The sequence below is a fragment of the Rhinolophus sinicus genome, chromosome 8, assembly GCF_057876585.1.
Source record: "Rhinolophus sinicus isolate RSI-liver-muscle chromosome 8, RSI-T2T, whole genome shotgun sequence".
Taxonomy (NCBI): domain Eukaryota; kingdom Metazoa; phylum Chordata; class Mammalia; order Chiroptera; family Rhinolophidae; genus Rhinolophus; species Rhinolophus sinicus.
In genome coordinates, this window is record NC_142508.1 from 80,055,505 (window position 1) to 80,074,480 (window position 18,976).

The following is an 18,976-nucleotide window of genomic DNA, read 5'->3' on the forward strand; positions in this document are numbered from 1 at the left end:
CCTTATTTTGAATTCAGATTAAAATTATACAAAAGCTTGAGAAAGCTGGAACTTACAGGGTAATCAAGCCAGCAGGCCTTATTGGTCTGCATGGGGATGTGGCTTCCTGACCCTACTGCAGGCGTTCCCCAACAACACACGCACCCCCACACACCCGAAGCCTACCTGCTCCAGCCCCGTGGATGGGAGGACACACTGCCCCATCCCGCTTTGAAGTTGGGTGTGGCACATGACATGCTTTCACCAATACGTTGTGAGTAGAAGTGATGTGGGTTTGCAGTGTGAAGACCCAGCACCCAGTGGGCTGTGTGATCTTCCTGTTGTGTTGATGAGGGAAGCTTGAGCTGAACTGGACCCTGGGCCAGCCACAGTCCCCGAGTGACCATACTGAGTCCCCTGCCAGCCTGTGCTTGGACACAGAACATTAGCAAGAAATAAACCTCTGTTGTATTAATCCGCTGAGATTTGGGGATATTTATTACTGCAGCATAACTCAGCGTGCCCTGACTGATACAGTAGGTAAGGATATAACACAATTGTTACTCTGGACTTTTTATTTGCACCCTGTAAGCTGCTGCTTCCTCTGATTTCTCATTGTCTCTTCAAGGCCAGGCAATCCAGCAGCTGTTTCCAATAACCCATTTTTCCCCCCAATCACACATTTCCTTTGTGGAGTTCTTGGGGAGAAACTTAGAGCCCTCCCCCAGCGTAGACCCAGTCCACAGGTCACCGCGTGCACTCTGGCCCCACGTGGCTGCATTCCCTCTCTTCCACCCACTCTGCAGCAGATGGAGCTTTCCCAAGGCTATTTCAGCTTGTCAGTCTCATAGCACATGTTTCATTGTATATTTTTCCAATTAAGTTAATTGAACTGAAAAGTCCCTTTGTATGACTAAGAGGCCTCTACTTTCCCTAACTGCTTAATGGCTTTTTCTTCCTGCAAAGGCATTTTTTTCCTCTCTTTTATCTGACTTCAAACACTCCTTGGTAAGCATTTCTAATTGTCTTAGTATAAACGCAGAACAGTTGGTTTCCCACACCATGGAACACTTACAACCTGCTGTGCATCTGTGTGTGTTTGTGTGTGTGTGTGGTTTTGCAGACCCCTCTCACTCTACCTGGTCCCCCGTGGCCCCCAGTGTGTGTGTGTTATGTGTGTTTATATATTTGTAATTTTTAAAGCTCTAGCGAGAACCTTATCTTCCCCCCTAAAATCCCTTTAAAGCCTTCAGCCTAGCTGAAGGAAACTAGCCACGATCCTGGGCTCAGTATAGTTACTTGTAATTACCTTCAGGTGCAGAAGAATTCCTTCCAATTCTTTTCCCACTATCTCGAAGTAAATAGAAGTAATTTATTATGGAGAGTGCTGCCGCTCTGCCGGTTTGGGGGTGGGAGCTGACATTTGGGGTATTGTGTGATGTATAATGAGTCTGAAATGAGTGGTTCTGATCCAGTCAGTGTGGAAGGCAATTTCCCTTGTAGGCAAAATGCTTGCAAATTGAGTTGCGTATCTTCACAGAGGCAGGGAATGGCATAAACCGTGGAAATACTGATTTTGATTCTGCATTTTTTAGAAGTTGTTTTGGATATGTATTCAGGAACACATTTTCTCTGAGACGGAACCCTATATTTTCTGCCAGATAGATGTTTGAAAGATGTCTTTGGTAAGAATTGTTTTTCAGATGTTATGGAAATAAAATCAATAGGGGCTAATTTCTACTTGTCGCTTTCTATGAATATGGCCTGATAAGGCTGTGGACCAGCCACCACGTGAGTCTGGGCGCGCTGCTGTCCGCCTCTCCTTCCTGTCCTCTCCCACCCGGGCAGGACGGCTCTGCTCCAAGGGAGGTACAAAGGTGGGACTCGCTCAGAGATGACAAGGTAGTGCTCGGCCAGGAGGAGAAGAGGAACCAGCTGGGGATGAGAGATGGCACACACAGGCGGAGACAGCTGCCACCTCTGAAACAGCAACATTATTGAACTGGAAGTGCCAACCGCAAGGTGAAGGAACGTGCAGCGCTACCTGGAAACTTCCCTGGGACCAGCCAGCTTCTCGTGCCGCCTCAGGAAGGGGCAGGTGCTCTGTCTCTCTGGCCTCAGCCTCTCCCCCTCCTCCTGGCCTGTCTCAGTTGATTTCAGGAAGGACATTGCAGAACATCAGGAGGAGTTAGTTAAAGCTGTTGTCCACCGAGTCCGTGCTTCCTTCTGATAAGACGGTCGGTTTGCACAAATTCACGGAAACTTGTGGCAAACGTCCACCCCATTTTGGAGTGCCCTTTTGCTCACCTCTTCCCACACTCTTGCTAGGGCAGCCGTGGCCTTGCAAACGCTTCCTAATGGGTCCCTGTTCTTCCCACCATGGAGTCAGTCTTTGGGACCGACCCACAGGTGTCGTAAGTCCCAGGAGGACACCAGTGACTCACGCCCATGAGCCAAAGTCGGCTACCAAACCAGGAGGTGAGGCCTCAGTACCTGCGGGGTGTCCTCTGCAACCCATCACCCTCCACCAAACAAAACACCCGTTTCCCACCTCGTCTGACCTGTTCTGCACTGTCCCCCTCCCGTCGGCTTCCTGTTGGGTTTGAACCATGGCAAGACAGGTTAGGAGTTTCTTTTCCCTGATCCATCCCTACTCTAGATTCACAGTCTGGCCGTGGCTGACCTTTCCCTGACTACAGCTGCCATGGGCCAGTCCCTTGTCCGTGTTCCAGGCTCTCACTGGGCTCCAGTAATGCCATCCTCCCTTCACCCCTGTGGAGACAGAGTCCTAGAGAGCAGTTTCCAGGCTCTTGGCCTCACGTGGAAAGGTGCTGGCTTGGGTAGTAGATGGCCGTCCGCTGTGATTGGTTGTCCGTGAGCTGTAATCAGTTAGCCAAGTAGCCACTGATGTAACTGCTGTGGCTGCTTTGGTTGGTTGGTTGGTTGGTTGGTTGGTTGGTTGGTTGGTTGGTTGGTTGGCAGAGAAGCAGATGGCGGATTGTGCATCGTGTAGCTCCTGCTCTCTATGTCTCGCCCGGCCACCAGCAAGACGCGTGCAGGAAGACCCCTTGTTGGGGTACTGGCGGATGTTTGCTTTTGTGTCTCACCCAGCCGCCATCAAGAATATAGTGGTATGAACCCCCTGCCATGGCTTCGTTGTTGTTCCTTTTTGGCCTCACCATATCCTGCGTTCTCGTGTGGAGAGTGGGACCAGAGCCCCTGCATGACAACCCCTCACCCCTGGGGGTGACGCAGCTTGCTGCGAGTCTCTGGGTGCCCTGATACCTCCTGTTAGTTTTCTTAGCCCTACCCACAGCTCCCCAAGTGGTCTCTTCCTTGAATTCTCTTCACCTAAACCAGGGGTGTCCAAACTTTTTTCAACGTTTTCCACCACAGCCGGGCCACTCACTCGAGGTGAAGTATGTATTGCCTCACCTGGTTTATTTAAGTAAACTAAATATATTTTTGGAATTTGCTGCAGGCCAATTAACAATGGATCGCGGGCCACAGCTCGGACACCCCTGCCCTAAACCATCTGCAATGCGATCTGCTCTCGCCTGGGTCCTGCCTGACAGAAACCCGCAGTGTAAGTTCAGTAGAAATAAGGCAGCTTGGAGGTATCAGTGGTCAGGGGCAGCTTCCTGGGCCGGCGGAGCTTCAGCTGGACCTTGAAGAACCCCAGATAACGTGAAGATTGAGAGAATAGCTGGTATCTGTCTGGACTCTGTTTTATGCCTTTTGCAACTACGCAGCCTGGCTGAAGCAAAAGGAAATTTATCAGCTCTTGTAACTAAAAATACAGGGTTTCAGGCATAGCTAGATTCAGGGACTTAAGCAAAATCATCAGAGTTGGTCTCTTCACATCTTAGCTCTGTTTCTTCCTAGTTGGGTTCATTCTGTGGCAGGCTCTCTCTTTTTGGTGCAAAACTGAGCCCAGTAAGCTTCAGGCGTATTTCATCCTGTTAGCTCGCTGTCTCAGGTGGAGCAAAATGCTTTTTCATCCACTACCTAAGGCAACCTCTCCCAAAGGACCCCGTTGGCCCCGTGTGGGTCAGAAGTGCACACGCACAGAATCACGCGCACACACGCATGGATGCACGACCAGTCACTGTGTCCAGAAGATTGGGACATTCTAATTGGCTAATGTGCTCACGCTTATGATTGGGCAGGAGGGGCTTTGGGGTAAGTATGCCACGATGCTGGAAAGGGCGGCTTCCAGAAGGAAGGAAGGGAGGAAAGGCAAACAAAAAGTCACAGATGTCTACTTGTATATCAATTTGTCCACCTACCTGAGCTCAAAACCAACCCAGGCCCACTGGGGTGATGCTCAAAAGCCATTCTGCTGTAATATTCTGACCTTGAACCCAAACGTGGGTCTCTAAGTCTATGGAGGGTTTGCCCGAGATGCCACGACCTGCTGAGTGATTCTCCTCTGCCTCCTGAGACTAGCTCTGCGGCTCCTACTCCATGCAGCCCTTTGAGGCCCATGGTTCCCTTCTGGGGGTCAGGGCATTGGAGGTGATGGCAAAGAATCACTTCCTCCCCCGCCCAGCCCGCCAGGCAGGTTCACCTAGAGGGAGACGAGGCTGATAGCAGCCTCTTTGCTTCTCAAACAACTAAAATGGTGTTAGCATTTGTTCTAGACCGATGGCAGGGTGACCTTCCCAAGCTGCCCGTCCTTAATTTGATTTTAATCATCTCTGTCCTTAACTGATCACCCAGGGGCTTCCGGGGAAGGAGTCTGGAACTTCCTAGCACTTTAGTATTTTTACACATTGAACCTTCTGGTGGCTGTGAAAGCAGAACAACGGCCTTAGAATAATAAACCGTTCAGCCCATCCTACTGAAACAGATAATGCCACTTCTAATGAATTTCACCTGGACGTTTTTCAAAGTCAGGAAGTGCATGTGTGTGGTGTTGCAGGCAGAGGTGGGGAGAGGGGAGGGAACAGAGCAGCACACACTTGACAGGGGTTAAACATCTGTCTCTAAGATGCCACAGCTTCCAAGGGCACTTTTCCAGGTAACCTCAGAGCTGCATCTGTCCAACCAGTAGCTCAACGTCTACCTTTGTAAGCCAGCACCCACCTTTGCTTCGTTCTCGGTCAGTTCAGCACTGTTACTTCCCGCAGTGAAACTGGACCCCCTCCTTTTGCCAGTTCATGGTGCTGCATATGACCCGATCCCATCGGGAACCCCAGACTGCGTGTTCTCCCCACGCTGTGAACACTCACTGTCACAGCGTGCCCTCACCAACAGCACCTACAAGCCAGAAAAGTCAAAACACCCAGGGGTTGGGTGGCAGGTTAACCCTCAGACTTTCCAAAAACGACTCAGGGTAGGTGTTTGCCCACAGGGAGGAGAGGGCGGGAGCGATCTGCGCCAAGATGAGCCAGGGGTAGCCCCTGTCCTAACACCGGCATCTCTGCCCAGGACCTCAGAGAGGCTGAGGATATAGCTTTTGGGGTCCTGCATTGAAGGAGAAGCAGATGCTGAGGAACAGGTCACATTCGAGAGGCAGAATCGAGTTCCCCAGGTTCATGGCCACGAGAAAACTCACCCACGCTCTGAGCCTCGGTCTCGTCATACATTTCAAGGGACACTATCAGTGCCCATCTCACCAGAACACGGGCATGCAGCACTTGGTGTCTAAGTGACAACAGTAGTCGGCAAACGGCAGTTACCAGTCGGCTGAGGAGCCTGGTGATTCTGACCTGACTGATGAGGTCCAGCTCTGCGTCTACACGTCTGTTTGCTGGTTTCCCGTCTGGTCCGAGCTCCGCTTCCCTAAGGAAATCCAGGTCCAGGCTCCTCTCGAATTTCCCAGCTCCTTATTTGCATAGGAAGGATTATTTTTTGGGGGGAGGGGAAGCAGACACAAAATATTTTCTTTCATTTCTACCTTAGTAGAACCGATGATAGCAAATAGAAAAACAGCCTTATTTACTTAGGAACACACAGAAAAATAATCAAAACATTGAAAACCAACCATGCAGAAAGTTTACAAACACAGAAAAGGCAATGCGCTCTCCGGAAACAGCGTGATGTCTTTCTCATTTACCTGAAACAAACTGTGCTGCAAACTTACCTGTTAGTAAAAACCATCTGCAAAGACATGACCAGGTGAATTCTAAATATTGACTTCCCCCATTTCATTGAAAGGAAAGAAATTCGTTTTGGGTTTGATATTTAAACAATACGGCTTTTTATGCAACTGCCACCTTCCCAAGCCGTTAATACCTCCCCACCAACACACACACACACCTCACATCTAAAGCAAGCATGTGCTGTGCGAAGGGCCCCCAGGCACATTTTCTGTCCAGGTCAGAATCTCCTGCCCCGACTCCCCTGCCATAGCACACTTCTGAAATATCAGCTCTGACACTTGGTTGTATCATTTGCGATTCAACACTCACTGTTTTCATCCATGGACGGCTAGTTCGCTGGTTTTATTTCGTCCTTTATCTTTTTCCCAATCAATAAAGCTATATAACTAGTGTTTAAGATACCACAGTAGACACTGAGGTCGGCAGACAGGACATGCTAATCGATTTTTAATTATGGCTTTAATTTTATATGACGCCATTTAATTTTATTAGATGTATGAAAGTGATGCTGTCAGCTCACAAGATCTACCACTTGGGCCAGGGCACCAGATATGTCCCCAGACGCTGCACGCAGGTGTAGGACACCATTAAAAAAGTCATAGCTGGGCATGTGTTGCACTGAGCATATTGTGCACATAAATGTCACATATGGCCGAGTGGCTGGAATGGCTCCCTTCCTGGCAACGTCTGAGTGAGCAGAGCTGCTGCAGCTCAGAGCCCACAGGGCGCAGAGGGCTGCAAACTGACCATGGACCCACTGTCGCCACCAAAGTGTCCCATGGCCTTAGTGAGTATGTTATTTTGCTTTTCTGAGCCTCTTATTCTGTGTCAGAAAAATGAGGATGGTCCCAGTTAGTCTCCTTGGGAAAAAATAGAAAGCAACACAAACTCAGCCAGGACTATTGGTATTTACCTCCCTGCCCTGGGAAATTTAAAAAAAAAAAAAAAGGAAAGAAAGAACAGAACGAGGAGTGTAAGGGATACTGTGGGTGCTTTTCCTGCGTCCCCTCTAATCCCTGCCCCAGCTCCTGCTTCCAGCATCCTGACCCTGAACACTCCTCGGCCCAGAGCAGAGACTGGGCGTGTGTGTGTCACACGCATAAACTCCCTGGTGTCACTTGAATTTCACATCCCTTGTCAGATCGTCCCCTTCCAGGCCACGCTCTGCCACTCTCTATGGGGTTCTCCTGAATGACCTGTTTGAGTAAGTCTCTTGCATACAAATCCTTGACTCAGCAAATGAGGAAAAACAGACCTAAGACAGGGAAAAAGAGCTGCAGAGTCACATGATGTCACAGGCCAAGGGAAAGCTTCATCCAGCCCCAGTTTGAAGGGCAGAGGCATTTTACACCAAGATTCCTTCATCAACTGTCGTGTGCGTGCGTGAGTGTGTGTGTGTGTGTGTGTGTGTGTGTGTGTGTACAGAATATTAAAGACCGTTTGCCATTGTAATGGGCTTTTTCGTGCCTGAACAGAGAAACAAGTGGGATTGAACGGCATTAGGGTAGCATCCAACTGTCTCATCCAAACAGTATTGTCAGATGGAACCTGAATTCCTGTGCAAGGACTTGCCTGAATTTCCAGAACCGGCCACAGGTGCCACATGTAGTCAGCCATTGATCAAGCAAAAAGGGCTCACCTGTGTGCCCAGGAAGCCGAGTGTGCCACTTCCTAAAAGGAGAAAATAAATCGAGTGAGCAGAGTCCTGTAATAACGGATGGGATGAAATTGTACTGAATGTGTTTCCAAATGGCACAGAAATGTGCCAAGTTGCTAATGTCTAATTTCTACTTTGTTTTCATGACCATGTGGCAGAAGGCACACTCTTTTGTCTTGTGAAATTTGGAAAGCCTTCTTAAAGGTGTTTGACGGCGTCCTCAGGCACCCTGAAGGCTGCTTGAGTGACGTTGATCCAAGGAGGTTTACTTTGCTGCCTTTCCTCTGTTGATTTCCCTCCTGCCCACATTTTATCCAGGAAGTCTCTGTTCTCTCAGATTGAACAAATGACTCCCACCCTTATCTGCACTTTTCTTGTGGCATGTAATTCCGTACATTCGCTGGCTGGATGCATGTCTGCCTCTCAAGTGAAACTCTTTCAATTGGTTCATGCATCTAGTACACAGCTACTGAGCCCCTTCCCTGTGCAGAAGGTTTTTCTAGGCACGTGACCCTGTTTATTGCACACCTACTATGTGTCCAGTCTTCTAAGCACAGACAGGGCCACCAGAGGTGAACAGGGCACCAAGTTCCCTGTCTGGGGAGCGGCAGTGTGCTGAGGGGAGGAAGCCAGCAGATGAAGAGTTCCTGAGAGTGATAAGATCCACCAAGGAAATGAATCAAAGTGACGTGGTAGGAAGCGGGGTTCAGGGACAGTGTGGGGAGGGGACGGTTTAGCTTAGAAGGAGCTAGCAGGTGGGCAGGGCAGGCTGGCAGAGCCCTGAGGCTGTGAGGGGGACCTTGCATTTCACTGGTCTGGACAGGCGAGGCCCTGGGCTTCCTTTCGGTGTTCCCTGCAGGGCCTGTCCTTTGGAGATGACCGGAAAGCGTGTCCATGTACTCTGGTTAGTTTCAGGTCCTGTAAGGTCGCAGGTGGGGGCCGTCGGAGGGAGACCACTCCCTTCAGGCTGACAATAGTCCCTTCAGGCTGAGCCCTGTGGCTCCCACCATCAGGCCCCCCCGCCCCCAGAGGGCCTCCATCCCAGCCTCAGCCCACAGCAGCCCCTCTCGTCCCTGGCCCCTCAAGTGGGGTCACGCTCTCCAGACTCCTAACCTGCTTTTCCTCCTGTTGCTTCGCTTCAGAAGGAGGGACTGTCTTGCCAGTTCCTAGGCCAGTGCCCAGCGAGCACACACCAAGTCAGATGGTGCCTGTGTGAGGCCAGGTGAGTGGTCCCGGTGAGCAAAGAGGCCTTGCCAGGACGCGTGGCATCCAGGAGGGGTGCTCCCGGCAGCAGGTGTCAGCTGCTGACCATTTGGACATAGAAACCCAGCGTTGTCAAAGCATCTGATTTTTCATGAAAAGCTGGAAATCTATACTATTACACGAACTCCTTTGGTTTGTAAATATTGATCATTAATTCGTATTTTAACACCGTGTGGGGCAAATATGTCTATTAGCCAAGTAATAAGAGTTGGACTTGGGAAGAAATGACGGAGCGCCAGGCATGCTTGCAAGCCCTTGCAGTGTATTAACTCACACAATCGTAACGGGCCACCGGCATCACTTTACTCCCGTTTTCCGGATGGGAAAACTGCAGTGCAGCTATTATGTAACGTGTCTAACGCCATCAGCAAGTCACTTAGATGCTGGCGTCGGAAACAAAGCTGTCTGCGGGTCAACAGCTAATGGCTCCTGTCTGCCGGGAGGGCCCAAGCCCGTGGCCCCTGGAAGGAAGCACTGCTGCCTCCCATGTGCCTGTTTCTACCTGTCACCCTTCAGGGAAGGCTGCCTGAAGGCCACAGCAGGCTGACTGAGGCGGAGCCTGGAGGGTCTCGTGCCAGGAGAGCAGCTCCACTTCAGACCTGCAGGCCCCCCGGGTGAGGTGGGCAGCGCCCAGACACCCGACCTCCATGCCGGACAGCAGGGGCCCTGCAGGGGTCAGCAGCCCAACCCTGGGCTCTCTGGTGGTTGCATCACAGGACTGGGGGGTCCAACCCTAGGGTTTGCTTTCTTTATGCCCCTTGGGGATTGTAAGGCACCTCTCTGGAACTCACTTCCGCATCAAGAGATAATGAGCAAATATCTTCGCCTGCAGGATTGTTTTACATGGAAGGGAAGGCACTAAGGGGAGGAGACGAGGGGAATGCGTAGGATGGGAAACGGAAGGATCCTGAAAGTGAGCGCCTTCTTCAGCCGTGCGCCGAGTGGCCTCTGGCCTGACCCTTATGTGGCCCTAAACAGGGTGATGCAGGGCTGAGTGCCAGGCCCACCACGCTGGGCTCGTGGGAGACTTAATGATGGTTAGGTTGTTTCAGTTAGAAGAGCTGTGGGCTGTCCCCTCTGGAAACGAGAATGAGAGCATGTGACAAATCTCTGCCAGGCCTGCGAGAAGGGCCTGGGATACTTGCCAAGGGCCCCTGGAGCAGTGCCTGGCACACAGTAGGGACACACAAAGGGCTTTCCCAGGCCTTTGGGCAGCACAAGCGTATGGTATGGCCTCGGTCTGGCATGGTGAGGGCCCAGAAGCGCCGGCAGAGACGGCTGCTTTGACAGTGAGCTCTGCCAGCTCTGACGGTGAATGTTATTTGGATGTGGCCTTTAGTCTGAAAAACAGCTCTGAGTGATAAGCATTTCTGCCCAATTTCTTACGGCTGACACACACTGCTGACTTGAATGGAGCTGATTTTGAAAGGAGAGGATGATACAAGGGCATGCTTCCTCCTGTGAAGGATTCTGGGGCGGGCCATGACCCTGAGGCTTAGCTAACAGGTTGGGGCCCCGTGGAGTACAGAGGGAGGGGACAGGGAGTGTCTGGGGCCACCAACCCACAGCTGCTGGGCCGGCTGGACTGCCCCTGACCCAGCCCACCCAGTGTTCTCCCTGTCCATTCAGCCATTACGTCCGGGCGTGGGCTGTGTCTGGTCCTGGGCTAAAAACGGGGTGTAGGGACGAGACAGCACAACCCTTTTCTTTGTGTACTCACAGACGACGCAGCTGCTTAACAAGTCACGTCAAGGCAGGAGGAGGGAGACAGAGGCCAGGGACATCACATGGGCTTCCTGCCGATTATTACAACGTCCTCCTGTAAACACCTCCTGCAAACGTCTTCACACAAGTTACCAGAGCTGACGGCATAACAGATGCCCCGTAAAAACCTGTTGGTTAAAAACGCAAGAATACAACAATGCAAGGCGATGCCCACACACAAAACTACCAGGATAAGACACTTTACACAAGGAGGCATCACGTGTTCAGAACATTTGCCACTTGGTCCCAGTGAATCGCCGTCACTGTCACACAGCTTCCAGAGCCTGGACACTGGCTGCTGACGTCGCCCTGTACAAGCACGAGGCATCGAGCTGTGGTGGACTGAATAGAGTTTATACACGTTCTCTTGCTGGGAGACAAGGCACCAGCCCCTCTGGGGGGAGCCATGTCTCCTCAGGGGCTTTTTGTTCAGAGCGGCCAGAAAAGCAGTAACGGCCAAGTCAGTCTGGAGGTAGTTATGGCCCCAGGTGCAGGGCAGGGACGGCAGCTGGCGGGAGTGACCTTCTGGCGAGGCTGGTTCCCAGGCTCAGCACAGGTCATGCAAGCCACGAGCTTTGGGCAGATTTCCTACCTGAGGCCAGCTTGGGTGCGTGGGCAAGAGGCCATCTCCTACCAAGACAGGGTCGTAAAATGAGTCTGCTTGTTCCAAACTGGGATGCGAAAGGGGGGCGGAAATTTCAAAGAAAGTACAAGCACGGATGAACGCTGAGCAATGGGAGGACTCGGAGCACGTGAATGACTGCGTTACAAGTGACACTGAGCATTACTCCCAGGATTTACACACACAGATAACTTGCATTTCAGGTATATGATCTCATTAATCCTCCTTTTTAATCATGTGAAATTGAGCCGTGTGCATGAGTTTTCCAGGAAGCTGCATAACCACGCTGGGCTACGTTCCCAGGCCCGTGGAGGCCTTTGCAGAGATATTGTAAAGATTTACCTTCAATCATGTAGCAAAGAAATAACATCAAAGGGGAAAAAAGGAATCACAGTTCTCGGTACCCCTACCACATACCACCAGAAACCCATCGGGCCGTCTCTGGGCTCCCACGGGTGTGGCCTTTCCCCAAACCCTCTGACATTCACTTTGTGAGCATAATTCTCACATCCTCTGGGACCTGAGTGAGATCTGGGGTCTCGTGATTCATGTCTGAGCCTCTGGTGCCCAGTTCAATACCCAATAAATGCACAATGCAAGCTAATCAGTAAGGGACGTCAGTGGTGCCCTGTAACGTCTCCTCGTCTCCCCGTAGGCCCAGACTCCAGTTTTCCCGAGAGCGGCAACCACATCCCATTTTTGTCTTTTATGCCTCGTTCTGCATTTGATAAAGTGACTGACAGATGCCAAATGCTCAATAAATGTCTGCTGGGCTGACTCACATTTTCCTTATGATTTGAATAGAAACCAGAGAACAGAAGGGACACACTTAGGGGCTGGTCTTGGCTTAGATTCTCCCCCCCACACACACACACACAAAGAGAACGTAAGACAAGGATTTGAGTGCAGGAGATTTAGCTGGAGGTTTAGACAGGGCAGGGAAGGTGGTCGGCACAGGTGTGTTTTGGAGCAGGGTCCACAGCAGGCAGCGGGGATTGAATCCACTGGGAGAGGGGGAGGCTGTGGAGCACGTACTCGGAGTTCCACCCCCCCCGGGGGGGCAAGGGAGCTGAGGTTTCCATCCACCAACCGGGCAGTCATTTCTGGGCTGCTCCTAGCCACCCACCTCTCGCTTTGAACCTGATACGGTCCTGGCAGTGAGAGTAAGTCATCAGGAAAAGAGCAGATTCCGGCTGTTGGGAGTCAGACCAGAGAACACAGGCGGTGATCCCTGCGGAGAGCCTGTCTGCCATGGCTGCTGTTTCAGTGGGAAGTCAGTGACACCCGGGGCCCAGACCTGGCCTGTGAATCCAGGATTCCAGGTGTGGGTCAGAGCTCCCAGGCTTGTGCCTCTCTCTCTGTTGTCCTCAGACAGAGGACTCCCACCTTTCTTTGGATCCAGGGTTTAAGCCCGCCAGGGCTCCATGTGGAAGGGGCACAGCGGCTCTGGGTCCATGAGCCTGGCTGGCATCTCAGCTCTGCCTCTGATTAGCTGTGTGGTTGCGTGAATGGCTCCCTGTCTCCGGGTCTCTGCTGAGGACAGTCTGCCTGGATTCTAAGGACCCCTCCTTCTTGCTCAGTGCACTCAGTGCCCTGTGTGGTTCCCCTCTCTGAATGGCACTTTTTCTTCCAGTGGTGTTTTCTGAGTCCCTACATAAGTAATACCTAATACATGCTCATTGTTGTAGACCATCAGAGAATGTAGGTAAGTAAATCACCCATAGTCTTAGGGCACAGACAAGACTGTTGGTGCACAGCCTTCAGACACGCTCCCCCCGCCCCCCCCCCCACAACATAGTGAGTATACGACAGTGTTCCAGAACCTGCCTTATTCTCTGGAGACACCAAGGTAAACAAAGCATGCAGGTTTGCTGCCATTCCACTGGAGGTCACAGAGCATAAGCACAACATAAATGTGAATTTCAAATAATAATGGTGCAAAAAAACCAGGTGATATGAGAGAAATACCAATTCCAGTTAAGTAAGAGGGACTCTGGATCCCCCGAGGTCACCAGGAGCATGATTTGCTGGCTCTTCTGGCTCCTCCTGAGACTGATACAACGTGGGCGCCCTCAGAGACAGCTGGAGACCACTGTGTGCTTCGGAGGCTGGGAGACCCGGAATGAGGCACAGCTGGGGGCTTATTCCTAATACGGAACAGTTGGGAGCAGCGCAGTGCCTGCCTCGTGGACATGGCTTCAGCTCCCCAGCCCACCTCCCGGCCTCCCCTCACCCCGTGACTCTCCTGCAAAGCCTGCAACCTACGCAGCAGGCACACCCTCTCAGGGGGCCTCCCTTAGGGTCTCAAAGGAACAGCAGGGGAGCCTGCAGGGCACACGCCACAGGGGCACCTGTTAAGGGCAGTCTGTGGCCGTGGTGCAGCCCAGCCCAGGTCAGGCCAGTGATGTGCTTACTGGTTGCCTGTCAAAGTCACACTGGTATAAAACAAATGACCTTGTGATTTTACACTAAGCAAGTTGGCCGCCGGCCCCCTTCGCATCCATGTCTGAGCACAGCGCATAGCATTTTGCAGGCTTAGGGGCCGGAAGTCTTCTCAGACATACGGCTTGTTCCCTGCGATTAGGGGCAGGGCACTGAGTTCCCACAGTGTGGCTGGGCCCAACAGTTATGTCACACTGCATTTACATTTGAGGTTGAGCCCCCAAATGACCCCCCCAAATACAAAGGCTGCACATTCAGCCCATCTGGCTCGCGGCTCACATGCCTTCCTAGGACTCAAAGCATCTGTTATGCCTCCTATCAGCCCCAGCAGGGAACGTGCCGGAAAGGCCCCTTCACAAGCCCTCCCAGGCCCACAAAATCAGAGCTTCCTCCTGGGGTTATTGCGATGCTTGAACTGAGACAAAATGCGTGACACCTCCAGCCAAGAACCTGCAGCCGCGTGGGTGGCGGCCACGCCCTGGGTTGGGGTGCTTGTCTGGGACTTTGTCCAGTGTCACCTGTATCCTCCCTCAATGCGCTGAATCTGTGCTCAACTCCCATTGTGACGCAAGCACCCCTGTGCCTTTTGGCCTCTGAACCCGTTTCCTACTCCCCATTCCCCCCCCCCCAGAGTAAGTCCTTCCCCATTTGCTGCCCCTTATCTGAGCAGGTGCAGCTCAGCCCTCCTGGTTTGCACGTTGAGAGTCCATTCACCCGCTGTTTGGGGCACGTTCACTGTATTTTGGGAAATCGGGAAATCTTGTCTCCTCCAGTCTCAGTCCCTGTAGTTTGGATGGAAATGACCCCCCACTTCACCAAAACACATGTCACTCAGAGCTGGCCATGCTCAGTCCACTTGATGGCCACAGCGTTTCATTCCCAGGTGGGCATGTGACACAAATGGCCCAAAGAGGGTGGGTCTCCAGACTTCGGCGTATTTTAGGAACTGGAAGCTCGTTTTTGGCGGGAGATGTGGCTAAGCTGGTGTAATGGGGGAAAGCCTGCCGAACACAGAGCCAACTTCCAGGGACCAGAGTGGGGCAGTGGGGACAAATTCTTGGCACTTGGAACACCCAAATCTGTGGGTGCTGCAATCAGACCCTGGGAGCTGGCAGCTCTGTGCAGGCTTGTTTTTGCTTTATTCCCCCCATCTCCCCACATCAGTGTGAACTTGGTTTCAACCACTTGCAAAAGAAAGCGTCCTTGGGTCTGTGACCCCATGGAGGCAGCTTGTTCACTCATCTCACCAGTGCCAGCTTCCTGCGAGGTGTTTGGTCTGCGGCAGCCCCAGAAGTGTGGAATGACCAGTGCCCGCAAAGAGCAAAGGGCCGGCAGCTTTCCGCAGGGCACCGTCCTCGAGCCTTCCTTCATCTCTTCCACGTGCACGTCCCGTGTGCCAAGCATTTCCCCTCTTCTCCCCTGACCACTCAGGCCTCACAGGACCTGTGAGAGCTCAGAGATGGGCTGATGTGTCTGCGCCCTGGGAGCCGGGCAGAGGCCCCTGCCTGACGTGGCAGAGGACAGCCTTCTAGCTCCGATGGCCGTGCCAAGCAGCTGTCTGCCCGCCATGCCCCACAGTAGGGAACAAACACTTTTGTCAAAATGTCCCTTTGAAACTGGCTCTGGGTATTCCCACCATGAGTTAATTCTGTTTTGTAAATGAGATTAAACAGCCTGTCATCCAAAGGACATTTTTCAGTCAGGTGGCCGTGTGACTGGTGGCCAGCTTGCTAGGGGATGGGTGGAGGGGAAAACTCTCCAAAGTTCATAGTCTCTTCTCTCCATTAACTCCTTTCAAACTGGGGTTCTTCTTCTCCCCAGAACACTCTGGCTTAAGCTTTGCAGCAGCTGCAGGACGGCAGCTGGGAGCAGGAAGTCCACTCTGGAATGGACTCTCGGTGGCTTCCTGGGGGGACAGCATAACCCGAGGCTTCCAGACGGGATTCGGGCTCTTACTCCTGCCTCTCTCACAGGGGAGCTGGAGGCCTCCCCGGGGCCACTGACCTGCGGGTCCCACAGCAAGTCCTTGGCAAAGCCTGGATCCAAGGTCCAGGCCCCGGGCCCTGAGCAGGGCGCTCCCACGTCACTCATGTGGGGAGGAGCAGGATGAGGGGGAAGAGAAGGTGAGGCTGAACCGGGTGAGGGGAAGGGGCCGAAGTCACAGGTTCTCCAGACCCTTCTGGAACCACAGGTTGAGCTGTTGAACCCAAGGCCACACGTCTCTCCTCAGGCACAGACGGTGTCTGCAAACTCAGATTAGTGGTCCCTGTCCTCCACCCGCCATGGGCCGCAGCGTCATGGCAGGATCTGCGTCTGGAAACGCTTAGGCACCATTTCGGTTCGACCCTCTCCTTTCCCCTGGAAGGACCTTTGTCCCAGGGAGGGGGAGGGGATAAGACAGCTGCTGAAAGAAACAGACAAGAGCCAAACTGCAACTGAAACTGTCTGGACCTCGAGTCCAGGCCCTTTCAGCTACGACTAAGACTAGCAATTGGCCGCCCTGGCTTGTCTGAAGGAGTTTGCACCCCCTGGCACCCGTCCATTGTAGGAATCCTGGACGCAAGGTCGCGGTGCTGAAACAATACATTGTCCTATAGCGTCACCTGGTGGACATGTGGACTCCATGCTTACTATACCTCCAGGAAGGACGGCAGTGGCTGGGGGCCACCTGCTGTGACAGAACCCCCCCCACACACACACCCCCACACCCCGGTCCTCCAGGCCGTGAGGGTGCCGGCTCCATCCACCCCTCCCACCTGGTCCTCCAGGCCGTGAGGGTGCTGGCTCCATCAACCCCTCTCTGTCAGCACCCTTCCCTCTTCAAACTCAACACGATTGTTCTCCCAACCTTAGTTTCTGTTCTCGAGCGCGGACCCAGAGAGCGGTGGGTGTGGGTGCAGCGAGTTTATGCCAGTGCCCTCCCACACACCCCCAGGTGGGGACCCGCTGAGGAGAGGGAATGGGCTCTTTGTTGTTGTCATCTTGTCACTTCACACCCACACCTGGCACAGGGCCTGGAGTATCACAGCCACTCAACTGTGTCTTAAAGGTACGACCGGAAGGTCCTCAGACATCTGCCACAGGAAGCAAAGCCTGACTGAGGGCACGAACCACAGCTGGACAAGCGGGGCGCGCGGACACCCCCGCCGACTCCCACTTCTGATCTCCCCGCTGTCTGTCCTTGCTGCCCCTGAGTCTACGCGAGCGGTTCCTTTGGGTATTGCTTTCAGTCACCTGATTTTGCTTCTTCATTAATATATCCACTCATTTAGAAACATTTACCCAGCGACTGCAGATGTCACACCTTTGGGTAGGCGATGTGGGTACCAAGATAAACAAAACAGTCCCTGCACTCGGGGCTGCGGTGTCTGGGGAGAGGGCGCAGGACGGGAGGCAGGGGGCCAGGTGACAAACACGTGCAGGCCACGAGGCCCAGGTGGGCTTCCACATCCGGCAGGTGGCAGCAGGGACCCTTGGGGCTGGGCATGAGCCGTATGACTGTCAGGCCAGCCGGGGGTCCCACTGCCTCTGGGCATCTAGTGGCATTTTCTGGGTGTGTCTGTAGGCAGTGAGGCCCAGAGATGGGGTTCCCTGCTCATTGTTATGAAACCAGAGGGCCCCTGATGGTCATAGGGACAGTTCCTGAGAATCCAGGAGAAATGACTTCCATTGGGACTCGAGCAGGACATTCTGACGACTGTCTGCCATTCCAAGGAAAGTTCCAGTGGGGGACAGCTGGGGGCAGGGCTCACGCTCTCTTGCCTTCTCAGCAAACCCTCACAGAGTGTTCTAACAGGGAAGGGAAAAGATAACTAATGACATTAAGTTCAGGGCAGAGGATGAGCTTGGCTAATGATCAATGTGCGACTTAATAGGTCGGCAGGACACGCCGGCTGGAGAAGGTGCCCAGAGGTTCCAGTCCGATGCCCACACAAAGGAAAAGCAGTGAAAGAATTTCTGCCCCCTACGCCCCCACCCTGCATGCCTCTGGGGAAACAGTTATTAATCGCTCTGCAATGTCACTTGCTTCGCTCCAAAGTAGCCTCATCCACAGTGACTTCCTGTCACTCCTCCCAAAATGACTTGCAATGTGACATCGGCTCTTTGGTGTGCAGTCAGATCTGGGGCTTGGCACCAGCTTCAGAACAAGCAGCCCAATTCGACACGGTGGGCGGAGACCCCGCTGCCCCCTGCGCCTGCCCCTGGTGCTTGCCCCGCGGACGGCACAGAAGGCAGGACGGGGAGGCAGGGTCAGCCAGAGGCAGCTGCAAGGGGGAGGGCGCACGAAGGTCTTTGCTGAGGCAGCGCCCGTGTCCTGGAGGGACGGGCCCTGGGCTCAGAGGGTTGGGTCGGAAGCTGCTGGGCTCCGCTGCCCTTTCTGTTCCAAGTGAGAATGGCAGGTAGGTAAAGCCTACTCCCCACGGGCTCCCCCTTTGGGATATGTGGCCTCCTTCCTTCCCCTACTCTTCCTTTGGGTTTCAAGGTGCCCGTGTGTGTGCCAGGCTCTGGGATGGAGAAGAAGAGGGGCAGCTGAGGACACCAGACCCAGCAGATCACAAAAGAGCCCTGTGGTGTCTGGGAAGGGGACAGCTGGGGATTAAATGCAAGGAGCCCTCCAAGCAGACAGGCACAGCGGCTCTGCGCGGGGGAGGGGCACCCGTGTGACAGCGAATAATTCCCCTACTTTAGACTGCTTGTGTTTAACTCTGCAGTCTTTAAAATAATGTAATCTCTAGAACTCTGCGGCTGCCCAAAATCCTATTGACCTGTGAGCCGGCTAAGAATTGATCTCATTTGTGTCTGAATGAATGAATGTTGTCTGTGCAAGCAGCAGATTTCAGGGCCAGGCTGCTTCCCCGCATAATAAAAGCGAAGCCTGCTTTGTGGTTACTGATGGGCCTCCCCCTAAGGGCTCTCGAAGGTCTGGGGGTGAGGGGAGCGCACGCCTGGGGGCCTCCCCACTGCTTGCTTGCCCAGTACCTCCCGACCTTGCCGGCAGTGTGTCCGATCAGCCATTTCCCCTGTGACTAAATATTTGGTCACAGCGGCAGAAGAGAATCCTATCAGTGGACAGCTCTATTTGTAAGGCTTGGGCTTTGTTTTCTCTTTCCCATGAGGCAGCCTTTCTGGCAGGCTGAGCGT

The 18,976-nt window shown here is 53.1% G+C and overlaps 2 long non-coding RNA genes across 3 annotated transcripts in view; one reads left to right on the plus strand and one right to left on the minus strand.

Annotated features, from left to right (window-relative positions):
• The window catches only part of LOC141567529 (uncharacterized), a 264,987-nt gene extending 252,814 nt beyond the window's left edge, over window positions 1-12,173 (plus strand). Inside the window, exon 8 of the long non-coding RNA XR_012490227.2 lies at window positions 10,729-12,173. This is a non-coding gene — a long non-coding RNA (uncharacterized LOC141567529). The remainder of the gene's footprint in view (window positions 1-10,728) is intronic.
• LOC141567531 (uncharacterized) overlaps window positions 1-18,976 on the minus strand; it is a 49,793-nt gene that overhangs the window by 6,707 nt on the left and 24,110 nt on the right. For both annotated transcript variants that reach the window (XR_012490232.2, XR_016022117.1), the window contains exons 2-3: window positions 10,727-10,898; window positions 5,068-7,757 (exon numbers count right to left, since the gene is read on the minus strand). This is a non-coding gene — a long non-coding RNA (uncharacterized LOC141567531). The remainder of the gene's footprint in view (window positions 1-5,067; window positions 7,758-10,726; window positions 10,899-18,976) is intronic.